General features: G+C 45.5%; 1 protein-coding gene and 1 non-coding gene across 2 annotated transcripts in view; both read right to left on the reverse strand.

Annotated features, from left to right (window-relative positions):
* Positions 1-25,589, reverse strand: part of LOC124804668 (semaphorin-2A-like) — a 1,059,692-nt gene that overhangs the window by 735,458 nt on the left and 298,645 nt on the right. The window contains exon 3 of the mRNA XM_047264910.1: positions 10,375-10,409. The gene's annotated coding sequence lies outside the window, so the exon portion shown is untranslated. The remainder of the gene's footprint in view (positions 1-10,374; positions 10,410-25,589) is intronic.
* On the reverse strand, positions 13,136-13,212 carry Trnas-cga. The gene has a single exon. It is a non-coding gene; the product is annotated as a tRNA-Ser (tRNA).

Genomic DNA, 25,589 nt, shown 5'->3' on the forward strand with positions numbered 1-25,589 from the left:
AAACTGTTAGAAAGCTCGTTTGGTTTCTTTGTGTATTGAACAATCAGTTTATTTCTATATGCTTTAATGCCTACACAACGAAATAAAAATTTACCGAATAACATTTTTACTGATACATCCCCTCCATGAAAGTAAAAGTATATGAACACTACAGAATTAATAATGTGGCTTTGTAGCACAGGGGTAGAGTTTTAAAGGTCGTGACTTCGAATCCTGCTCAGTCCAGGTTTCTTTAAAACGTTATTTTCTAGACTTTTAATGGTTCTAGAGTGACAGTTCATGCTACACGATGTGTTTTAACATGTATAAGGAACCCTAAGTCTACATACTTCCGACTGGCTACTCGCACTTGGCTCTGTAGTCTTGGCTACCCAAATTCCTGTAAATTATAATTATCGTGTGGATATTCAGTTACATATTTTGAATTCCTTTCTGCTGTTTCAGTAGAGTACCTAAGTATTGATACTTTCTGATTTTTTGAGGTATAGAGTTCCTAAAAGTGTGTACAGAATGACATGTTTTGCCAGCAGCAGAAAATGTTATAAGATCGACACACACTTAAAATGTATTATGTGGGGACGAAAAGAGACAAGAGTTACAAAATTCAGCGATGAATACCCGCACAGAAATATCTGAAATAGCATCATGTACTCTGAGATACATTAAATGAAACTTCTTTTTCTCATTAATCAGTTGTCGATATTTATACAGCATCATACAATACAGCTGTTGAAATTCGGCAGACATACACACTGCTTCACGATGCTTGCATTTGCTCACATATTTACTAGGCCTATATAAACAGAGACGAATGGAATTTTTTTAACCATGTACTGAATATTGCCGGCCGGTGTGGCCGAGAGATTCTGGGCCGTCAGTCTGGAACCGCGCGACCACTGTTTATTTCATCATTCCTTGGGAAGGCATTCCGAAAATTGTTAACTCTTGTACTGATATTTCGGGTTACAACGATTCAACTGTTCTCAAGACGCGTCGCTTGAAAGATTTTTAAAGCACTTTACACACATATGTTTACTCCACAGTGTAAAGAGACTTAAAAATCTTTCAAGAAAGCGACAGACCGAGCGAATGGGGGAAGGCTGTCAGTCGAAACATCGGTACAACAGTTAATAATATTCCAGATGCAGTATCGAAGAGGGACGGAACATTCCATCCGCCGGGAAAATTTCAAGAAAAACACGTTTGTTTATAGTTGCCATATGCTATTTTTATAAATCGTGTTGTATATTTTAATAACATAATTTTTCGTTTTTTTATACTTAAGCCATTTATTGTACCCTAAATTTTACAGTAAAATGCTGTACGATTAAATACTAAAATGTAATTGCAGGATTGCTTTTAATTCTAAAATCGTTCTAAAACTCAATTTTTGCGTGTTAGTTGTCACACATTTCCCCCTTGCAGGATACGGAACACAGGTTAAACCTAGCGGTTTGCAAATCCTAGATACGACCCTGGCCTGGTGAATGTGCAGTTCTGGATGGTCAATGGTTTTCTTGTGCTGCATCGAACGAGGTGGCGCAGTGGTTAGCACACTGGACTCGCATTCGGGAGGACGACGGTTCAATCCCGCGTGCGGCCATCCTGATTTAGGTTTTCCGTGATTTCCCTAAATCGCTTCAGGCAAATACTGGGATGGTTCCTTTGAAAGGGCACTGCCGACTTCCTTCCCTACTGTGATGAGACCAATGACCTCGCAGTTTGGTCTCCTGCCTCAAGTCAACCCAACTTTTTTGAACTGTCTTACGAGTGCTCCCTCTCAACGCAGACGGGTGGAGCCATACTGCCGAGAACTAAGTTATGTAGGACGGTTGCTGACAACTTTCACACTACCTGCAATGTCTTGTCGGAAAATTTGTTCTTTTGCTTCGAATCTTCCGAGCCTGCCAAGCTGTTACTTTTATTAGCCTGCGGTTCATATCGTCAAATGAGTCTAGCAAGGTACAGCACTTGGCGGTGCGTTGAAAAACGAAAGCAACCTCGTCGCTGATTCGTTGCGAACAGTACGACCTTATTCCAACAGCAAGCCTATAAAACAGCCTGTTCTAAAAACACGCAGTCCGTACAGACGAGCTCTAAACGACTGTGAACAAAAAAGGAAAAAGTGTGGGTTTCGAGACCGCCGGACGCGAAACAAGTTTTCAGCCTGCTGAGTTTTAATGCCGAACATCCGCGCAAGAACGAGACTCACCGGGGGGGGGGGGGGGGGGGCGGTGCGGGGGCGGCGGAGGCGGTGGCCGAGATGCGATCTTAACGGGGCAGCCCCGCGGCCGCCGAATGTGATATAATATTTTACTGAAAACTTTAACTGCTTTTCACTCCGCCGCCGTTTCTTATTGGCCATTGTTCGGCGCCGGGCTTTTTCGCTCTTGCGGCGAAAATAACCGAGCGACTGGTGGAAAGGCCGATCGGTCCGGATTCCATACGGGCCGGCGCGGCGCGGTACAGTCGCTTCCGGAAGCATGCCGCGTGGTGACCTCGCAGTTCTCAGAACTGCTTAGAATCTTCCACTAACTCATCGCTGTATTCCTTTCAACGTAGGTTAACACGAAGTAAACTTGACGTTACGTATTCTTCGGCGTTTTTTGTTGCCTGATAGGTTTCTCCTCCGGCGAAAATCATATCGCCCTCTGTTGAGTACAGTTGTGTACGTACGGCTGTTATGTTTTCGCTTCAGCCTCGCACCTCGCACATTAGTCACAGCCGTCCTCACACGAGAGGAGGGAACTGACGCAGAGGTTGACGGGGACGTTAAAATTGCGACCGCAGCGATGGAAAGTTGTAGGCTTTATCTTACTCGCAAATCACACAGTTTTTTTACAGAAATGAACAGGAGTATATTTCCTACGTTAGTTCTGCTAAATCACACATTTCCTCCCACGTCCAATGCCAATCATGTTGTCCTGTCTATAGTACATGTACGAGGTGAAATAAAAAACTAACGGGGATTCTTGTTTTTCTTAAAGTACGAGGGCAGTTCAATAAGTAATACAACACATTTTTTTTTCTGAAACAGGGGTTGTTTTATTCAGCATTGAAATACACCAGGTTATTCCCCAATCTTTTAGCTACACAACACTATTTTTCAACGTAATCTCCATTCAATGCTACGGCCCTACGCCACCTTGAAATGAGGGCCTGTATGCCTGCACGGTACCATTCCACTGGTCGATGTCGGAGCCAACGTCGTACTGCATCAATAACTTCTTCATCATCCGCGAAGTGCCTCCCACGGATTGCGTCCTTCATTGGGCCAAACATATGGAAATCCGACGGTGCGAGATCGGGGCTGTAGGGTGCATGAGGAAGAACAGTCCACTGAAGTTTTGTGAGCTCCTCTCGGGTGCGAAGACTTGTGTGAGGTCTTGCGTTGTCATGAAGAAGGAGAAGTTCGTTCAGAGTTTTGTGCCTACGAACACGCTGAAGTCGTTTCTTCAATTTCTGAAGAGTAGCACAATACACTTCAGAGTTGATCGTTTGACCATGGGGAAGGACATCGAACAGAATAACCCCTTCAGCGTCCCAGAAGACTGTAACCATGACTTTACCGGCTGAGGGTATGGCTTTAAACTTTTTCTTGGTAGGGGAGTGGGTGTGGCGCCACTCCATTGATTGCAGTTTTGTTTCAGGTTCGAAGTGATGAACCCATGTTTCATCGCCTGTAACAATCTTTGACAAGAAATTGTCACCCTCAGCCACATGACGAGCAAGCAATTCCGCACAGATGGTTCTCCTTTGCTCTTTATGGTGTTCGGTTAGACAACGAGGGACCCAGCGGGAACAAACCTTTGAATATCCCAACTGGTGAACAATTGTGACAGCACTACCAACAGAGATGTCAAGTTGAGCACTGAGTTGTTTGATGGCGATCCGTCGATCATCTCGAACGAGTGTGTTCGCACGCTCCGCCATTGCAGGAGTCACAGCTGTGCACGGCCGGCCCGCACGCGGGAGATCAGACAGTCTTGCTTGACCTTGCTGCGATGATGACACACGCTTTGCCCAACGACTCACCGTGCTTTTGTCCACTGCCAGGTCACCGTAGACATTCTGCAAGTGCCTATGAATATCTGAGATGCCCTGGTTTTCCGCCAAAAGAAACTCAATCACTGCCCGTTGTTTGCAACGCACATCCGTTACAGACGCCATTTTAACAGCGCTGCCACCTGTCGCAAGTCAATGAAACTATACGAGACGAAGCGGGAATGTTTGAAAATATTCCACAAGAAATTTCCGGTTTTTTCAACCAAAATTTGCCGAGAAAAAAAATGTGTTGCATTAGTTATTGAACTGCCTTCGTATATTTATTCATCATCATCAGCTTTATACCATTTAAAGGAATGCCCCTCACATGTAACTCACTTCTGCCAGCTCTTTTTCCAATCTTGGAGGCGCATCTGGAACTCACTTTTCGTTTGGTGTTCAGCTCCTGCAGCGATTCTGTTTCTGTCTCATAAATGGCGGCCAAATTACGTCCTGTCATGGTTCTCTTCGGCCTCGAGAATTGAGAGGAATTGCAGACGGCCATGTCCGGTGGGTGAGGCAACATAACGGTTTTGTTTTTTGCTAAAAAATAGCGAACAAGCGCCGTGGCGTGAGAGGGAGCATCATCGTGATGCAGTTCCCACTTGCGGTTTTGCCACATTTCTGGTCTTTTTCTTCGGATTGCTTGAAGCAAGTAGAATTCCTTATCGACATTACGACCATAAGGCAGGGACTCGTGATGCACTATCCCATATAAATCGAAAAGAACAGTGAGAAGAACGTCCACATGTGATCGAAGTTGTCGAATTTTTTTCAAATGTTCAAATGCGTGTGACTCGCTAAGGGACCAAACTGCTGAGGTCATCGATCCCTAGACTTCGACACTATTTAAACTAACTCAAACTAACTTATGCCAAGATCAACACACACACACTCATTCCCGAGGTAGGACTCGAACCTCCGGCGGGAGGGGAATTTTTGTCGGTCTTGGCTCCATTGTGACGATTGAGCCTTAATTTCAACGTCATACCCGTATATCCACGTTTCGTCACCTGTTATAACCTTCTTTAGAAGTTCTGGATCTTTGTCAACTTCATTCAGCAATTCCTGGGTGATGTTTTCGCGAAGTCGTTTTTGGTCGAAACTCGACAATTTCGTAACAAACTTTGCTGCTACACGTTTCATGCCCAAAATATACGAATAAAATTGCTCGGCATAAGCCAAAGAGCATGCCGACATTATCTGCAACCTCTCTGATGGTGATTCGGCGATTTTCTAGTACTATTTACTTAACTTCCTCTGTTGTCAGTAACTGATGTGCTATGGCGTCTGTGACGGTCGTCGTTTTTAACGCGCCCTCGTCCCGCTTTGAAATGTTTATACCAGTCGTAAACTCTTGTCTTACTCATTGTACACTCCTGGAAATGGAAAAAAGAACACATTGACACCGGTGTGTCAGACCCACCATACTTGCTCCGGACACTGCGAGAGGGCTGTACAAGCAATGATCACACGCACGGCACAGCGGACACACCAGGAACCGCGGTGTTGGCCGTCGAATGGCGCTAGCTGCGCAGCATTTGTGCACCGCCGCCGTCAGTGTCAGCCAGTTTGCCGTGGCATACGGAGCTCCATCGCAGTCTTTAACACTGGTAGCATGCCGCGACAGCGTGGACGTGAACCGTATGTGCAGTTGACGGACTTTGAGCGAGGGCGTATAGTGGGCATGCGGGAGGCCGGGTGGACGTACCGCCGAATTGCTCAACACGTGGGGCGTGAGGTCTCCACAGTACATCGATGTTGTCGCCAGTGGTCGGCGGAAGGTGCACGTGCCCGTCGACCTGGGACCGGACCGCAGCGACGCACGGATGCACGCCAAGACCGTAGGATCCTACGCAGTGCCGTAGGGGACCGCACCGCCAATTCCCAGCAAATTAGGGACACTGTTGCTCCTGGGGTATCGGCGAGGACCATTCGCAACCGTCTCCATGAAGCTGGGCTACGGTCCCGCACACCGTTAGGCCGTCTTCCGCTCACGCCCCAACATCGTGCAGCCCGCCTCCGGTGGTGTCGCGACAGGCGTGAATGGAGGGACGAATGGAGACGTGTCGTCTTCAGCGATGAGAGTCGCTTCTGCCTTGGTGCCAATGATGGTCGTATGCGTGTTTGGCGCCGTGCAGGTGAGCGCCACAATCAGGACTACACACGACCGAGGCACACAGGGCCAACACCCGGCATCATGGTGTGGGGAGCGATCTCCTACACTGGCCGTACACCACTGGTGATCGTCGAGGGGACACTGAATAGTGCACGGTACATCCAAACCGTCATCGAACCCATCGTTCTACCATTCCTAGACCGGCAAGGGAACTTGCTGTTCCAACAGGACAATGCACGTCCGCATGTATCCCGTGCCACCCAACGTGCTCTAGAAGGTGTAAGTCAACTACCCTGGCCAGCAAGATCTCCGGATCTGTCCCCCATTGAGCATGTTTGGGACTGGATGAAGCGTCGTCTCACGCGGTCTGCACGTCCAGCACGAACACTGGTCCAACTGAGGCGCCAGGTGGAAATGGCATGGCAAGCCGTTCCACAGGACTACATCCAGCATCTCTACGATCGTCTCCATGGAAGAATAGCAGCCTGCATTGCTGCGAAAGGTGGATATATACTGTACTAGTGCCGACATTGTGCATGCTCTGTTGCCTGTGTCTATGTGCCTGTGGTTCTGTCAGTGTGATCATGTGATGTATCTGACCCCAGGAATGTGTCAATAAAGTTTCCCCTTCCTGGGACAATGAATTCACGGTGTTCTTATTTCAATTTCCAGGAGTGTAGATTCGCCAAAACCACAGTCAACATTTCGAATGTGGTGCTGCACTTTATTCAATTTTTAAAGGAAAATTTAATCCACATTCTTTGGTCCATCTTCTTGGTAACTAAAATTTTGCCGAGCACTCGAAAACGTGGTTAACCTTTTCGCCTGTCAACAACAAACTGAATAAGCAAGACAGCTGAAAATGCGAACAGTTATCAAGAACATGTGTACCAGCAAGATTAAAAAAAGTTTTGAAAATCTGATGTATAAAGTCCGTGAAATTAAGAAATTCCGGTAACTTTTTGCTCATTCCCTAAACAAAAACTTCAATATAGACGAATATGTTATAAGACAAAAAGGAAAGTTCCATCTTCGGTATGTAAGGATACCATCTCTTAAACGTTCCGTTAAAAATAGTACGATACAAATTTAAAAACTTTTCAACACAAGATAAAAACTGTGTAATAATTTCCCTCAGTCTGTAGTGGAACCCAAAGTTCATTCTTACTTGGTCACCCTTTCCATTACGTAACAGAGTTTTCAGAAAATGTGAACTACAAACCTTGAAACTGGAAGGTACAAAATATCCTACTGCATTTAGTGCTATCTCTTGTACACAAAGCCAGAAAAAAATCATTTATTCACTGCACTATTACTGTTAAACATGTAAGTGTGTGTGTGTGTGTGTGTGTGTGTGTGTGTGCGTGCGTGCGTGCGTGCGTGAGTACAAAACCATAAAACGGTATTTATTGAAGAATTATGTATCCCATAATCTAGAATGTTTTTTGGATGAATACATAAATACTGAATTGCGATCGAATCGTGTAGTGACATATGAAAGCAATCTTGCAATTCGCTGGTGCATGCTCCTTGGCAATTCCACAAAATCGAACAAATTGACTCCTGAGAGAGCCAGCGCTATATTTCCAAAATATTGAATATACTTCTTTTAAATTAATAAAAACGTCCCCGAACCTTTTAGAAAACGCGAAGGGGATTAAAAAAATTGGAAATAGCGAGAATTCAGCCAGCCACACATTACTTCGTAACTACTCGTCTCTATCCAATACACTACTTAACTACATTACACTTAACGATTACAACAAATCTTCTAAAGAACAATACAATCTGACGTTTCCCGTCATTTTAATACATATTGTATCAATAACAACGAGTTTTTGCTGAATTTTCTGTGTTCTCTAGCCTTCAAACGGAATACATTCGTAGAACGTACGGGGGATAGGCAAAATAATGTGATCACCTGTACTTACTTGCAAATGGTTTATTAACAAGGGGTTGGGGCCCCATTAGCCAGTAATACCGCTGCGATTCTTCTTGGAATACGGAGAAACACTGTTGATTACTAGACGTCAATGAATGTTCGGGCTAAGCGCAGTGGGCACACTTGGTTGGCTTAAGGTTCTTAGAAAATGAGTTGGCACACTCTAGGGGGGTGGGGGGGGGGGGTGAGGAGTACTCTGGTGCTTTTAGGTGTCAGGAGTTTTTGCTGAGGATGAACTGTTGTTTGAGAAGACACTTTATGTCAGGGATAAGCAGTTTCCACTGAAGTTCGTGCTATTTAAAGAAAGATTAATCAGCTGCAAGGTAAACAGATCCGACCAGACATAGTTAAATTGTAGTTTGGTTCGCTTCTCGGGCACTTTTGTTACAGAACTTCTATACAGGATCAAATTAACTTTAGAGCGATCATTAAATTTCATCCATCTACTGGTAACATTCTTGCGTCTGACGATTCATATTCTCCCAGTTATGTTCCGTCTGTGAAAAAAAAAGATGAACTGCCACGGGTGATTTGTTTCCTTACAGAGATTATTATCTATGTGGTTCGAACAAAAAAATCTTCTATTTAAAGTAACTTTCAATTCTATAGCTGTAAGCCGGCTGAAGTGGCCGTGCGGTTCTAGGCGCTGCAGTCTGGAACCGCGAGACCGCTACGGTCGCAGGTTCGAATCCTGCCTCGGGCATCGATGTGTGTGATGTCCTTAGGTTAGTTAGGTTTAACTAGTTCTAAGTTCTAGGGGACTGATGACCTCAGCAGTTAAGTCCCATAGTGCTCAGAGCCATTCTATAGCTGTAACTTCATATTTTTATTGCCAAACAGTCGCCATGCCGCAATCTCATTAGTACAAAAATAGGGGCTAAAACTGTTTCTCATGTACTGCATAACATACTGAGGCTTATGGATAACTAACAGTGTGTTGCACAGTGTTACATATTTTTCTATTGCTATGTGTTGCCTTCCGCTACAGATCCATATACAGCGGAAGTGCATACTGAATTTCATGTTTTAGTGGCCAATATTTATGAACAACTAAACGTTTTCTGGAGCCCGTAACGGAACAAAAAGTTATCAGAACCACAGTAGTACATCGATATTACATTGTCCGGAGACGTGAGAAGGTTTTTAAAGGTGAGTAGCTACTTACTTCAGAGACTAATTTCCCAGCGGAACGATGTTCCATAACACGACCACTGCACACCGCGAGATTCAACAGCACCTGGTGACGCTGCTGGAACATGACGCGGTGAGGGAAGTGGAGAAGTGACGAATTGGGATTATTCTAGCAATTACGTGGGCAGCAAGTGGGGAAATCCGCTGACGTAAGCGACTTTGAGACAAAGAGCAGATTGTTATGGCCCAGCGCCTGGGAATGAGCATCGCGGAAAGGGGAAAATGGTCGGCTTTTCGCTTCCTGCTGGAAAGTGTTTCAAGGATGGTGAAAAAGTTGTAGGCCATCCACGTCTCTTCACAAATCTGGAGATCGAGCGTTTTCGCTCTTTAAAGCAGCATAGGTGGCGGTCTGGTCAGTAGCTCACGACGGAGAACAGTGCAGGTACAAACAGAAGTATTTCGAAGCATAGTTCAGCGCACACTGATCATGGGCGCAGCAGACGATCCCTAAGAATTTCCAGGGTGACCCAATATGATAGTCAGCTATGATGCCAGTGGACTTGGATTCATTGAGATTGGATGGCGGCAGCTCAAAACAGGTGCCACTGATGCAAGCTGATGGGCTCAGTACTATGCTATGTGGGACATTCACCTAGCTTCCGCGGGACCTGTGGTAGTAATCGAAGGCACCATGACAGCCATGGACTAGCTGGACATTACTGCAGACCATCTGCATGCCCGATGTCTTCGCCAACGGCGATGGCGTCTTCCAGCATGGTAATTATCGTTATAAGAAGGGCGGACCTGTGCTACAGTGGTTTTAAGAGCATGATAGTACACTCACGTCGAACTCTTGGCCACCAGATTCCCCCGATGGATACATCTTGGACGCTTGCGAACGCCAGCTAAGTCCATAAACCACAGGACAGTAACGTACTTCAACTGCGTGATCTGTGCGTAGACGTGTGGTACTACACACCTCCGGAAACCTACCAAGGACTTGTGTCGAATCCATGAGACGTAGAATCACCACCGTATTTCGTGGACCAATACGCTTAAAAACTGATGGCGATAGTATTTTGCCTCATCAGGCTATAATATTAATTTTATCCTAGATGTAGATTTAAGTAGTACGTACCTTTAGCGGAAGTGCAGGCCCTCGTATTGCAGCGTCTGTAAAGAAAAACGTAGGGCCATTACTGAAGATGAGTTGTACATACAATGACTCATGGGACAGAGATATGCACATATACAGAAAGCAGTAGCAGTGCACACACAAGTTATAAAAGGGGAGGGACAGTGGACTGGCGGAGCTGTTATTTGTATTCAGGCGATTCATGTGAAAATGTTTCCGATGTGATTATGGCCGCGCGACGAGAATTAATAGACTTTGAACGCGGAATGGTAAATGGAGCTAGATGCGTCAGACATCCCCTTTCGGACTTGGTCAATATTCCGAGTTCCACAGCCTCTAGAGTGTTCCTAGAAAGCCAAATATTAGGCATTGTCTCTCGGAACGGATAACGCAGTGACCGACGGCGTTGACTTAACGATCAAGAGCAGCTGCGTTCGTGTAGAATTGTCAGTGGTAACAGACAAGCAGCACTGCACGAAATAAACACAGGAATCAATGTGAGAAGTACGACGAACGTCTGCGATAGGACAGCGCTGCGAAATTTAGCGTTAATAGGCGATGGCAGGAGACGACCGAAGCAAATGGCTTTGCTAACACACCGTGATATCATCTGCAGTGCCTCTCTTGGACCCTAGACCACTGGAAGATCGTGGCATGGTCATTTTAGTCCAGATTTCACTTGGTAACAGGTGATGGTAGGGTTCGAGTGTGGCGCAGACCCCACGGAGCCATGGACCCAAGTTGTCAACGAGGAACCGTGCAAGGTGGTGCTGGCTCTATAGGTGTGTGGGCTGCGTTTACCCGGAATGGACTGGTTTCTCTGATGCAACTGAACAGATCATTAAGGTCGAAATGGCTCTGTGTTACGGATGACAGAGCGCCATGTCTCAGGGCAACAGTTGTTCGCCATTGGTTTGAAGAACATAGTGATCAGCTTGAGCGGATCATCCAGATCGCCCGTCATGCTTCCCGTCATACATTTATGGGACATAATCGAGAGGTCAGTTCGTCCAAAATACATCCTGCACTGACAGACAGCAGTTTTATAATCACGGACAGCTATAGAGACAGCACGGCTCAACGTTTGTGCAGAGGACTCCCAGCGACTTGTTGAGTTCATACCACCTCGAGTTGCTCCACTACGCCGGGAGAAAGGACGTCCAAGACAATAATAGGAGGTACTCCATCACTTTGTCACATCAGTGTACAGTAATAAGCCGATTGTGGGGCTATTCTTTCCCCGTCAGGTACTCAGGCAGTGGCGCACCGTAATCTCTCATGTGCTCATTTTATATTTCTGTACCTTTCATTTATCTTCTTTTGATTCCTACATATAATATGTGGTAATTAATATTACCTATTTTAAAATTTTCTTTTATTCTGGTAGCTTCAGATGGCTCCAATTTTCTGCTGCTTTTTTTCTTTCATTTGCCTAAGTTTTCTGTTACACGTAGGTAATACATAATGCACACAACAACTAACTGGACTATAAATTTCCTACTTCCTGTAACGCAGTTTTAAACCTGCATCTACATCTACATCCATACTCCGCAAGCCACCTGACGGTGTGTGGCGGAGGGTACCTTGAGTACCTCTATCGGTTCTCCCTTCTATTCGGTCGAGCAGCTCCCCAACCGGCATCACGAAGCCGAGTGCACCCCGAAAAATGGCAACAGCACACGGCGTCCAGGACGGCCACCCATCAAAGCGCCGGCCACGCCCGACAGCGCCCAACCTCGGCAATCCGACGGGAACCGGTGTCTCCTCTGCGGCAAGGCCATTACCTACTTGCGACAAACTTTACACATAATTTGAATGCGCTGGCGTAAGCTGTCGCCAGCACAGCGGATGGCAAAGACGTAACGCAAAGATCGAAAGTAGGAGCTAGATGAAGAGTGTCTATAATGAGAGAGGCCACATACACACCGACAAGCAACAGGCCGCCAACGCCCTCTCGACAGCACGTATTTAGGCGAATTCTGCCTCACTGACTCACTCTTCCAGTTTGGCGTCTGTCAGTCCATATGTAGAGCAGGCTCAGTTCACGTCACAGACCACGACAGTACATAGCGACTAGTTTACAGCCTATAGCGGGACGTATACTTACCAGCAGTGAGACTGAAGATTGTAATAGCAAGATTACTAATATTGTCTCCAAGAGGACTATTACTGATGAGCTTGTACCACAACACATGGACTCTAGACCAGTTAAGTAAATGTTCATGTAAATAAAGAATCGTATTAATCCACGTGTGCATTTGTGTTATAGAAAGAGGATACCGTCCACCCATAACAACATCCTCTCCTTTGCTCCCTTGGTACAAGACTCTACATTGAAACCTTTACAAAAAAAAAATTTCTCGCTAACAACCCCTACAACATTATGAAAGGAAAAATGTTTATCGCTTACCATTTCTGCATTGTTCAAGCAGTCAAAATAACCGCACGAGGCGTGACGTTATAATTTATTACTTATTTAATACTAACTGTATTCGCGACACATTTTACAGACAGTATGCACATATACCACTGAATGTAAATCCAAAATTACATCATTCTACGACACACACTTTAGGAAATTCGGCTTCATAAACAGTCAGACGCCTGAGAAACTGCTGCATCATGCATGACGTTTAAATTTATTACTTCGTTGGAACTAACTCCGTTCGCAACACATTTGCAAACAGTATCCATGTATCCAGAATGAGATTTTCACTCTGCAGCGGAGTGTGCGCTGATATGAAACTTCCTGGCAGATTAAAACTGCGTGCCCGACCGAGACTCGAACTCGGGACCTTTGCCTTTCGCGGGCAAGTGCTCTACCAACTGAGCTACCGAAGCACGACTCACGCCCGGTACTCACAGCTTTACTAAGGAAGGTAGGGGACGAGGTACTGGCAGAAGTAAAGCTGTGAGTACCGGGCGTGAGTCGTGCTTCGGTAGCTCAGTTGGTAGAGCACTTGCCCGCGAAAGGCAAAGGTCCCGAGCTCGAGTCTCGGTCGGGCACACAGTTTTAATCTGCCAGGAAGTTTCAGTATCCATGTATGTCGGTTAATGTACCTACAATATTATAGCACTGTACAACACATACTTATATGACGTCATAAACATTAAGCACAATGCCAGACGCTGCGTGTGCATTTGTAAATAAATACCTGGGTAAAGCCGGGTTTCTCCGCTAGTATTTAATATAAGCTTCCCTCCTCAATTTCCCAATCACTGGCGACAAATATCCCATAGGGTGGAGAATAGAGAGCAGTCGCATCTTGGTGACATTTCCAGTGCTGTTTTTTACACTTAAACTGATGTAGTACAGTAGAAGTAGAGAAACTACAGCTTTCCTCGGCCTGGTTTGTTTTTGATTACGTGTAATGAATGTATCAAAATAATCATTTTTGCTTAATTGCGCGCTATTCCCCCACTTTCCTGTACTTATTCGTCTAACGTGATATTTCACTTATGTTAACTAAAACAGTTAAAGTACTTATGATGGACTGGACTGGACTTCATTAGCGCGTTCTTGGGGGGCTAAAAGTATTGCATATTCTTCTAATTTCTGTTTGGAATCTGTGTAATAGATCTGGACTTCATTTACCGTTATGTCTTATGGCTGACGATAGTTGGTTTGTGCAGAAATGATATGGCTTGAAGGAATCCCAGTCTTATTTGATCCATGTGAACTTTGTTTGCAGACGAATGCGAATTTTTTTACTAGGTGTGACAATCGCCCTTCCCTCTGCCCGCTCTGCCGTGCTCCCAGTGTTCGCTTAAGGCTGGAATTCTGCGATGGGAAACCCATGGGAAATCGCCGCGCGTCAGACTAGCAGCAGAACCACAGAGCTAGACTCCTAACCAAATTTCCCGCCGGGAAGCCTGTATCTGAGCCTTGCACACACACCAGCTTTCCTTCAGAAATGATTGTGATCTGACGTTTCTCCCTTTGCATTTCTGGAAAGAGCTCATTAGAAGGTTAGAGGGGAGTAGAATATGAAACTGAGTCTTGAGCTCCTGATTTCGGCATGATTTTGAGAGAAGTGCACTACCTACCGGAAGACACGACTCGGACACATCTGTAATCTTCGCCACCAGCGCGCGCCGCGTTAGTACACCACATCTTAGGTCGTCACAGACTTCGACAAGTGTACCGGGTATGCCTTACGCCGTCGGTACACGAATCGTGCGCTCGAACGCTGAGCGTTGAGCGTGCCGAGTTTCTGACGTCATAGCGTGAAAAAAGCACGTTTGGGGCGTCTTTCCGAACGTGCAGCATTATATCTAGCATGTCGGATATTCTGAACGTGTCTCTGAAAGTTGAGCAATGAGATGGAGCAACGCCACCTACGTCGGATGTTTCTACAGTGCAGAGTCGCGAGACGCCATGTTGTCTTTGAGTTGAAGCCCATGAGTGTATACACAGTGTTTCTAAGCACCAAAAAATTTCAGATCTCCTGAAAATCCGTAATTAGTTATGCGATTTGTTGCAACGGGAAACGTCATGTTGATGGTTAAAGAATTATTGTAACTTGCGTAATATGAAAGTATGCCCTTTCAAGGTAACGGAAAATTGAGGATCTATCAAAAACGCATTGTTATTAGCGCAATTTGTTATAATTAAATGTCAGTTAATAACGTATCTCCAACTAAAGCTTTCAGGAAGTGGTAAGATGCACAAAAGATTATAAATTACTTATGGTCGATATAGCGTAATGAGTAAAGACGCAGGGAAGAACTGGGACATGAGATGCGTTACTTGGAACTAATTTTTTTCCTGACCTTCGCTTTCTCTAATAGTTCTGATACTTTCTTACTAGCTTAACAGAAGAATATTCTATAACTTCGATGTTATGTAAATATAAGTGGGCTCTTTCTGTGGTGTAAGTTTGTTCGACCGGCTTTATTTCACTATTTGCAGTAAAATGTTTGGCACTTTCCTGGTTCAAGTATTGTATTTCACGTGTTGTAATGATTCTGCTACTGAGTAGGAACAGTTATGGCGTCTAGGTTTCACTGAAAAGTGAGGATGGTTAAATAATTTTTATCTTATGTGGAGAAATGTTGTAAATTTGCATCGTACTATTTGTAAGGCCACTTTTACATGCCGATGTCCTTACTAACTTTCCTTTTGCCTTATAACATGTCAATAGATATTGAAGTTTTTATTTATGTGTACTAGAGACAGAACAACATAACTAGTATATGGTCAAGGGAGGAAATATGCGTTTTAATAGAGCTACCATAGGAATTTTGCGCCCATCCATTTCGTAAATAGTGCGATTTGCGAGCCAGCTACAGCCTTCAACTGCCCCTGGAACGTATACCACACCCACGTATCGTATGCACGAGTCGCATCGTTTCTGAGCGGTTACCAGCGCATTGCACTCGGCCCGACCAACGTTGACGTCCGCGCGCCGACGGCTTTATAGAAACGAACTACACTCACGCTCATAAATTAAGGATAGTGCTGATACATGGTGAAACAACCCTGGTGGGCGGTTTGCGGGTTTAAATCACATGGGGGTATGACCATGCGGTGCATTTGACCTGCGGTCGTCGCACGGTGGCGCTGGCTGCAATCCACATACGCAGAGGTGTGTTGGTGCATGTCAGAGTACGGTGCAGCGAGTAAGTGTGCAGACGTTTTCAGACGTGCTAATGGTGACTGTGTGTTTAAAATGGCTCAAAGAACACATATTGATGACGTTATTAGGGGTAGAATACTAGGGCGACTGGAGGCTGGTCAAACACAGTAGGTCGTAGCACGGGCCCTCCGTTTCCTACAAAATGTGGTCTCAACATTATGGCAACGATTCAAGCAGACAGCAAACGTGTCCAGGAGCTACAGTAAGGGACGCCGACACTGTACAACACCACAAGAAGACCGATATCTCACCATCAATGCCCGCAGACGGCCACGGGGTACTGCAGGCAGCCTTGCTCGGGACCTTACCGCAGCCACTGGAACAGTTGTCTCCAGACACACAGTCTACAGACGACTGAACAGACATGGTTTATTCGCCTGGAGATCTGCAAGGTGCATTCCATTGACCCCTGGTCACAGGAGAGCCCGAAAAGCCTGGTGTCAAGAATGCAGTACATGGTCATTAGAACAGTGGTCCCAGTTTATGTTCACGGACAAGTCCAGGTATAGTCTGAACAGTGATTCGCTCCGGGTTTTCATCTGACGTGAACCAGAAACCAGATACCAACCCCTTAATGTCCTTGAAAGGGACCTATTGGAGGTGGTGCTTTGATGGTGTAGGGTGGGATTATGATTGGTGCACGTACGTCCCTGCATGTCTTTGACAGAGGAACTGTAACAGGTCAGGTGTACCGGGACGTCTGTATGTCCGCCTTTTCAGTGGTGCAGTAGGTCCCACTTTCCTCCAGATGGATGATAACACACGGCCTCACCGATCTGCCATCGTGGAGGAGTACCTTGAAAAGGAGTACCTTGAAACAGAAGATATCAGGCGAATGGAGTGGCCAGCCTGTTCTCCAGACCTAAAACCCATCGAGCACGTCTGGGATGCTCTCGGTCGACGTATCGCTGCACATCTTCAAACCCCTAGTACACATCAGGAGCGCCGAGTGGCACTGGTGCAAGAATGGGAGGCTATACCCCAGCAGCTGCTCGACCACCTGATCCAGATTATGCCAACCCATTGTGCGGCCTGTGTACGTGTGCAAGGTGATCATATCCCATATTGATGTCGGGGTTCATGCGCAGGGAGCAGTGAGGTTTTGTAGCACATGTGTTTCGGGACGGTTATCTCAACTTATCACCAATACCGTGGACTTTCCGATATGTGTCGTGTGTGTTCCCTATGTGCCAGCGCCTGTTTTGTGTAGTGCCACGTTGTGTGGCACCACATTCTGCAATTATCCTTAATTTATCAGCATGAGTGTATATACATCCACATGCGCAAAACCACTGAGCTCTGTGCCTCCCGCTGTAATAGCCAGCATCTAATAGTTGCGAGCGTAACACAAATCGGTGCGAGTGCAGGCATCAGCGGTCGTTTCCATCTTCAGTAAAACTTCTCCGGCTACGTGAACGCTTCGTCATTTTACTTAGTCCACTGTTTCGGCCACTGTTGGAAATCGTCTCAGTTGTCAATAAGACTGAAGCTCTGTGTCGATTAGCAGTAGTGTGGTGGCGGGTTTAAAGTCTTTTATTGCTATTAGCTGGTACTACCGATTGAGGCACATATCAGTATAGTGACACAGTACTGCTCCCGCGGCACTCTGAGGCAACTGAGATAACACAGTGTGTAACCAACCATCAGCCGGATCTTGTAAGATTTCAAATTGTGCAAAGACTTGCAACTTGCTTTAAATGTACAGAAATGTAAAATTATGGACTTCACAAAATGAAATAGGTATTCTACGACTATAGTACCCACCGGTTACAGTTAGAACAGTTCAACACATAGAAATCGCCGGGTGTAAACTTTGTAGGGCTACGAAATGGGGCGATCACACAGACTGTTGCAGATAAAGCAGGTGGCAGGCTTCGATTAGTTGGTACATTACTATAGAAATGTGATTATTCTACAAAGGAAATTGATTAAGAATCATTCGTGCGGCCCATGGTAGAATATTGCTCAAGTGTGTGGGATCCATACCAAATGAGACTAACAGGGAATACTGAACGTATACAGTGAAGGGCAGCACGAATGGTCACTGTTTTGTTTGAACCTTAGTACAGTGCCACAGACATACTGAAGAAATTGAACTGCCAAATGCTTGAAAATAGCCCCAAACTGTCCAGAGAAAGCCTAATTACAAAGTTGTAAGAATCGGCTTTAAATTATGAATCTAGGAATATACGGCAACCTCCTACCTGTCACTCCTGTAGGAATTCTGAGGACATGAGCACAGAGGCATATGAACAGTCAGTCATTCTTCCCGCCCTCTTTACGGTAAATGAAAGGGAAGAAGCCCTAATAACTCGATGCAATGGGAAGTACCCTCTGCCGTGCACTTCACAATGGTTTCTCAGAGTATGGGTGTAGATGGACATATAGAGAAACAGGGTGAACGAGATCTCCACCTGCAAAATTTCGGAAGTTGCTCCGCGAGATTTTCTGATTATTTTGGTACAAGGACCTCGTGGTCTCCGATCACTCGTTACAGAGCAGAAATTTAATATGATTTATTCGTTTCTTTACTCAGATTACCACTGTTTCTTTGAAAATACCATGGAAACTGCGACTAGCTTGCAGTGTGCAATCACCAAAACATAAAACACAAAACAAAACATAATGCATCAGTACTCAGACCGTACACGTACACTATCGTCGTACTAGCGCCTCTCCTGTACTCGTGACCGTATCAGGTGGATCATAGACTACTGGAAAACAATGGCCTGGTCAGATGAGTCGCAATTTCTGTCCGTGAGCAGTACACTAGCTAAGAAATGCGGAATTATACCTTTACAGCCATTGATGAAAATGTCGACCATTTTCACCGTGGCAGACTGTATGGAGACGCACTATCGACTATGTCACACGTTCAAGAATCCCTGGAGTTTGATGTACTACTTCGTTGGCAGCGACAATCCTAGCATCTTCCGTGATCTACGGTACGACCCTAGAAGCACGTCTGTGAGTTCATTATACGTCTGTTGTCTTTCTATTTTGACAAGGACTCCAAATAATGGAACAGTACCATAGATATCGGCGATTACAAACTGAGATAACAAAAATCATGGGATAGCGATACGCTTATATACAGATGGCAGCAATATCGTGTTTACAAAGTATAAAAGGGCTGTACATTAGCGAAGCTGATATCTGAGTAGCCGAGATTCAAATTCCGCTAACTACATGACAGCTGAAACAGATAATAGCGAAAATACCACTCTAGCCAAGTTATTAAAGGTGAACTCTTCATTTCTTTTTTTGAAAGCAAGTAAAATGATAATTAATTACTCGGTATTAATGGCTGACATACGCGATAATGTTTTATACGTTAAAATCTTAAGTGAAATATTGAAGTAAGGTTTTTTGCACCCGATTTATGCAGTTATCAGGTTTTGCTAACGCAACGATCCAATTATGAAACAAACATTCGGTTGCAAAACCCACTATTCGGTGATATGTTAAGAATGACAGAAGGATGGAATTTAATTACTGCGAATGTGAACAAAATACGTTTTATTTGAAAGCGAAGTCTGAAAGTTCAACAAAATTGGCATATAAAAACACAAAGGTGACATTATTTTACCAGAAAATGCTGACTTATTTAACATCAAAACGAGAACAGAAATGAATATTCATCATTAGTTTTTTTAAAAAATACACGATCGTGGTTTGAAAAATATTGTAGAAAATGATATAAGCATATGTCATAACAAATAGTGTCAACGCAGTTTTCATTGCATAACATGATCTTACTAATACATTTCATGTTCTTATCTTTCTGTTTTGGAAACATTTCTTTTCCACTGAGCACGACGCCGCTTCCTTTCCCGGGAGGGATCGTCGTTCTCGTCATTTCCAAACGATTAATACGGGTTCGATTTCTTGCTGAATTCCTATTATTCCGATTAGTCCCACTTCGTTTGTACCATCTTCGTCATTGAAACTGCCCACAAAATTACTAATTTCTTTCAAAACACTCACGTTAATACGTCACCAGATTCACTGTTGACCAGTTGAACTGTGCTTTACCGGCGTATATTTTGACAACGCATCGGCAGCGAGAGCTTCACCTTTGGTTACGCGTTCGCTTAAGCGCAGCCACCCTAACTCTGAATAAGAAAAGTATCTCTTCCAATCCTAACAAACTGAAATATAGCTTTGAGTGTCTAAGGTAGATTGGTAAGTCTGATATCAGTTGGCGTGATTTGCATCGGACTTGAAACAGCTGTTGAACTTGGCGGGTTTTGTAAACGTTGGACATTTAGCGACCTTTTGCACCAGAAGAGAATGTGCAATTAGCGGCTTTTGCAACTAAACACGATTTTCTACATCCATTTTTAACGGTTTATAGCGGGATTTGCAGCTGAAACCTATTCCACCGTTTAGGCGATGAAAAAATCTACACAGTAGTGTGCTCATGTCAGAATCGACAAAAAATGCCTTTAGCGGCTTTTATATCTGGGCTACTCATTTATACTCAGGTGATTCACGTGGAAAGGTTTCCGGTGTGGTTACGGCCGCAATACGGAAATTAACACACTTTGAATGCGGAATGGTAGCTGAAGCTGGAAGAATGGTACATTCCATTTTGGAAGTCGTTAGGAAATTCAGTATTCCGAGAACCACAGTGTCAAGAGTATTCCGAGAATACAGAATTTCAAGCATTACCGCTGAGCACGGACAACGCAGTGGCCGATGTCCTTCACTTAACGACCGAGGGAAGCGGTGTTTGAGTCGAGCTGTCAGTGCTAACAGACAAGCAACACTGTGTGAAATAACTGTAGAAATCAATGTGAGACGTGCGGCGAAATTTGTCGTTATTGGGCTGCGGTCCACAGCTCGTGGTCTTGCGGTAGCGTTCTCGCTTCGCGCACACGGGGTCCCGGGTTCGATTCCCGGCGGGGTCAGGGATTTTTCCTGCCTCGAGATGACTGGGTGTTGTGTGTCTTCCATCATCATTTCATCCTCATTCACTCGCAAGTCGCCGTAATGGCGTTAAAGAACTTATGGAGCGGCGGCCGAACCGCCCCGCGAGGGGTCTCCCGGCCACCAATGCCATCCATACGCTCATCATCAATTGGGCTGTGGCAGCAGATATCCAAAGAACAGCAGCGCTTTTCCTCACAGATTCCTTTAGCGCGAAAGCGTGGCGATGATACTCATCCGTTTCCTGTGACATACGCTACAAGACATATGCTGTGTCTAATTGCGTGGTTTTCTATAAAAATTCCGAGAGCTTACATCAGTAGAAGAGTAATCAGTATACTGCTTCCTCATCTTTTCTTGTTGTTGTTGCTGTTGTTGTTATTGCCGTTGTTGTGGTGATGGCGGTTTCCCTTCCGAAGACTGGTTTATTGCAGCTCGCCAGTTTATTCTATCTTGTGCAAGTCTCTTCTAACATGAAGATAAAATTTGAGAGACTGAAGTCCACACGGGGGCTTAGGAACAGTAGTTCTTTCAGCGCGCCATTCGCGGCTGGAACAAGAATGGGGGATTGGCAGTGGTACACCAACTACCCTACACCACAATACGTAAGATGGATTGAAGAATACACAGGGTGCTCGGAAATTTCCCTTACAAACTTCTAGGACTTGTAGAAGGGTGTGAGTACATAAAATCGTAACTAGTGAACCATATCCGGAAATGTACCGTTACCGTGCTACAGCCCTTTGAAAGCATGTTTGGTTCAAATGGCTCTGAGCACTATGGGACTTAACTTCTGAGGTCATCAGTCCCCTAGAACTTAGATCTACCTAAACCTAACTAACCTAAGGAAATCACACACATCCATGCCGGAGGCAGGATTCGAACCTGCGATGGTAGCGCTCGTGCGGTTCCAGACTGTAGCGCCTAGAACCGCTCGGCCACCCCGGCCGGCGAAAGCATGTTTGCTAAGTAGGTTTGCAACATGGTGCTCATGCAGGGGGGAGGGGGTTACGTCGGGTTGTCTGACGTCATATGACGTCTGTCCTATCCCTGTGATCTGATTCAAGTCTCATTCACGTGTCTGTGAGTATTAGAGCAACATGGATGAGTACGCATTTGCAGAATACACCGACATGATCCTTCTGTACGGCGAAGTTCCCGGTAACGGAAGAGCTGCTCGTCATCTTTATCAAGATCGTTATCCACAACTATCGACTCCATCGCATACCCTTTTCGCCCCAATTAAGCAGCAGTTTCGAGAGAGATGTACCCTGATCAGGCACGACTGTGGTGCTCCAAGAAACACCGTACTCCCCGACTTGGAAGAGGCTGAGCCGGCCGGAGTGGCTTGCGGTTCTAGGCGCTACAGTCTGGAGCCGAGCGACCGCTACGGTCGCAGGTTCGAATACTGCCTCGGGCATGGATGTGTGTGATGTCCTTAGGTTAGTTAGGTTTAATTAGTTCTAAGTTCTAGGCGACTGATGACCACAGAAGTCGCATAGTGCTCAGAGCCATTTGAAAAATTTTTTTTTGGAAGAGGCTGTACTGGATCATTTTGAAGAGAACCCGCCAACGAGTACACGAGCAATTCCGCGTGCACTGCACGTTGCTCCCATAACCTTCTGGTATGTTCCAGATGGTCGACAACTACACCCATACTACTCCAACACTGCATGCCACCTGTAACACTCACAGACGTGTGAAAGAGGTTCGAATCAGGTCAGAGAGGTAGGATATACATCAAATGACATCAGCCAGTCCGATGTAAGCACTCGCACGTCCCACCATGACTACCCTGTTTCCGCGCGGAGTGGTGGCGCGGTTTCATGCGCCATGTCACGGATTGCGCGGCCCCTCCCACCGGAGGTTCGAGTCCTCCGTCGGGCATGGGTGTGTGTGTTGTCCTTAGCGTAAGTTCGTTTAAGTTAGATTAAGTAGTGCGTACGCCTAGGGAGCGATGACCTCAGCAGTTTGGTCCCATAGGAACTTACCACAAATTTCCAAATTTTTATGTACTCACTCTACTCTGCAAATTCTAGAAATTTGTATCGGTGATTTCCGAACACCCCATAGGTGTAGATTTAGTACGTCGATTGAGTTTGCAAGATCCCCTCGCTTCTAAACTGATACTGTTATTACTCAGCTTAGCTGCGAGTCCGTAGAGGGTGGTACATGTGACGTACATTATAACTGGTCAGCATTTCCACCCGGGATTTGCGAGTGTTAGTCGGACCTTCCTTGATCCGCCCTGGTGGGTGGTGTCGATGGATTTCCTCCTGCCTGTGCGCTGTGCAGCTCTCGTAAATGTCGTCCCGTGCAGATTCTTTATTGGCGCATTGGATGTCTCTGTCGGTGGAAGCTAATTATCTGAAATTGCTGTCGATGGTCTTCGGGGTATCTATTTACTCGAAGTTAACATTCATAATGCCGTAATATCACTTTTATTCCTATTAGATCAATAATGAAACACTCATTCACAAACTACTAGTAACCGAGAGCATGGCTACCATCGAACAAGACAGGAAGAGCTCTTAACGCCGACTGCCGACTTTGGCGCGCAGTCCGTATCTCTTACTAATTTCATGACAGTTCGTGGATTTCCGGTCAAGTTCGTACTTACTAATGAACGGTGGTGAATTTTAACGAGGCAAAATTATGATACATAGTTTTAAACATCCAGAGGCTCCTCCTAGTATTCTTGTTGTCATAAATGACTTTGATTATTAAATATAAATAAACAAAATCGGTGACTTTGGTGCCAAGATGGCGGTACTTCCCGTCATGTATATTTCCCAGGCTGACGCTTGTTGCTAAGGTCCAGCGCCTAGCCCCACCCCACTACGCGCGACATATGGTCGCTTCGTCACCTAGCCAGCCAGCGTGGGAAATGCTCCCCGACTCTTGGCCGGCTACGGACTACAGCACTTCCTAACTATCGTGAATCCATCAATAAGAGACAATAATTTATTAAAACTAGTAAAAATGTCTTCCTCACGTGAGAGGCACCTTACAAGTTGTGGCGGTGATACAGTAGGTGGCTGCCAAGTAAAAAACTGTAGCCTTCATAATGTAGGTTTGTGAATTCTTTACTTCACCAGGGAATGATTTCCGTACACAATTAATCAAAGGTGCCGTAGATGTGCAGCATGTAGCGAGCCCTCCAGTGACTATTCGCAAGTCTCCTTTATGGTTTCTAAAGAGTGCGAAGATTCACTTACTACACTGAACGAATGCGTCGCCCTTGACATAACCTGTTTGTTCCCATGAGTGTGACGACGCGACGGAGCGGTGAGGAATGGTTCAGACGGCTGTGCTACTGGAGCCACACATCAGCGGACGGGAGCGTACGGCGGTGCGCGGCACAGTCAACAGGCTGCAGGCATCGCGATAAGCGGCCCGGCTGGGGCTGCCGCTGCCCCTGCAGGCGGTCTAGTCTGAGCGCTCCAATATACTGGTGTGCTCGCTGCCCGCCTCTTTGGAATTCCCCGTTTCTGGAGGAGTCCGGCTGTAGCAAAAAACAGATGCACCAGCCGCAGCTGGAGTCGCTGCCTCTGTCCGCAGATGAGTTATCCCCACTGGACGACACACTGCCTGACAGACTAAACGAGGTGGCGCAGTGATTGAAGTACTAGAGGCAACAGCCCCAGCGCCCTTTGCTTGGCCAGCCCTTTATTCGGTTTTTCCTACACACGGATGTGAGATCCTCAAAATTACAGACCAATACCCCTAACATCAGTTTGTTGCAGGATTCTCGAACATATTCTCAGTTCGAATATAATGAATTTCCTTGAGACTGAGAAGTTGCTGTCCATGCATCAGCACGGCTTTAGAAAGCATCGCTCCTGCCAAACGCAACTCGCCCTTTTTTCACATATCTTTCGAACCATGGATGAAGGGTATCAGACGGATGCCACATTCCTTGACTTACGGAAAGCGTTTGACTCGGTGCCCCAGTGCAGACTCCTAACTAAGGTACGAGCATATGGGATTGGTTCCAAAATATGTGACTGGCTCGAAGACGTCTTAAGTAATAGAACCCAGTACGTTGTCCTCGATGGTGAGTGCTCATCGGAGGTGAGGGTATCATCTGTAGTGCCCCAGGGAAGTGTCGTAGGTCCGCTGTTGTTTTCTATCTACCTAAATGATCTTTTGGATAGGGTGGATAGCAACGTGCGGTTGTTTGCTGATGATGCTGTGGTATACGGGAAGGTGTCGTCGTTGAGTGACTGTAGGAGGATACAAGATGACTTGGACAGGATTTGTGATTGGTGTAAAGAATGGCAGCTAACTCTAAATATAGATAAATGTAAGTTAATGCAGATGAATAGGAAAAAGAATCCCGTAATGTATGAATATACCATTAGTAGTGTAGCGCTTGACACAGTCACGTCGATTAAATATTTGGGCGTAACTTTGCAGAGCGATATTAAGTGGGACAAGCATGTAATGGCAGTTGTGGGGAAGGCGGATAGTCGTTTTCGGTTCATTGGTAGAATTTTGGGAAATTGTGGTTCACATGTAAAGGAGACCGCTTATAAAACACTAATACGACCTATTCTTGAGTGCTGCTCGAGCGTTTGGGATCCCCGTCAGGTCGGATTGAGGGAGGACATAGAAGCAATTCAGAGGCGCGCTGATAGATTTGTT

This window comes from Schistocerca piceifrons, chromosome 7, assembly GCF_021461385.2.
Source record: "Schistocerca piceifrons isolate TAMUIC-IGC-003096 chromosome 7, iqSchPice1.1, whole genome shotgun sequence".
Taxonomy (NCBI): domain Eukaryota; kingdom Metazoa; phylum Arthropoda; class Insecta; order Orthoptera; family Acrididae; genus Schistocerca; species Schistocerca piceifrons.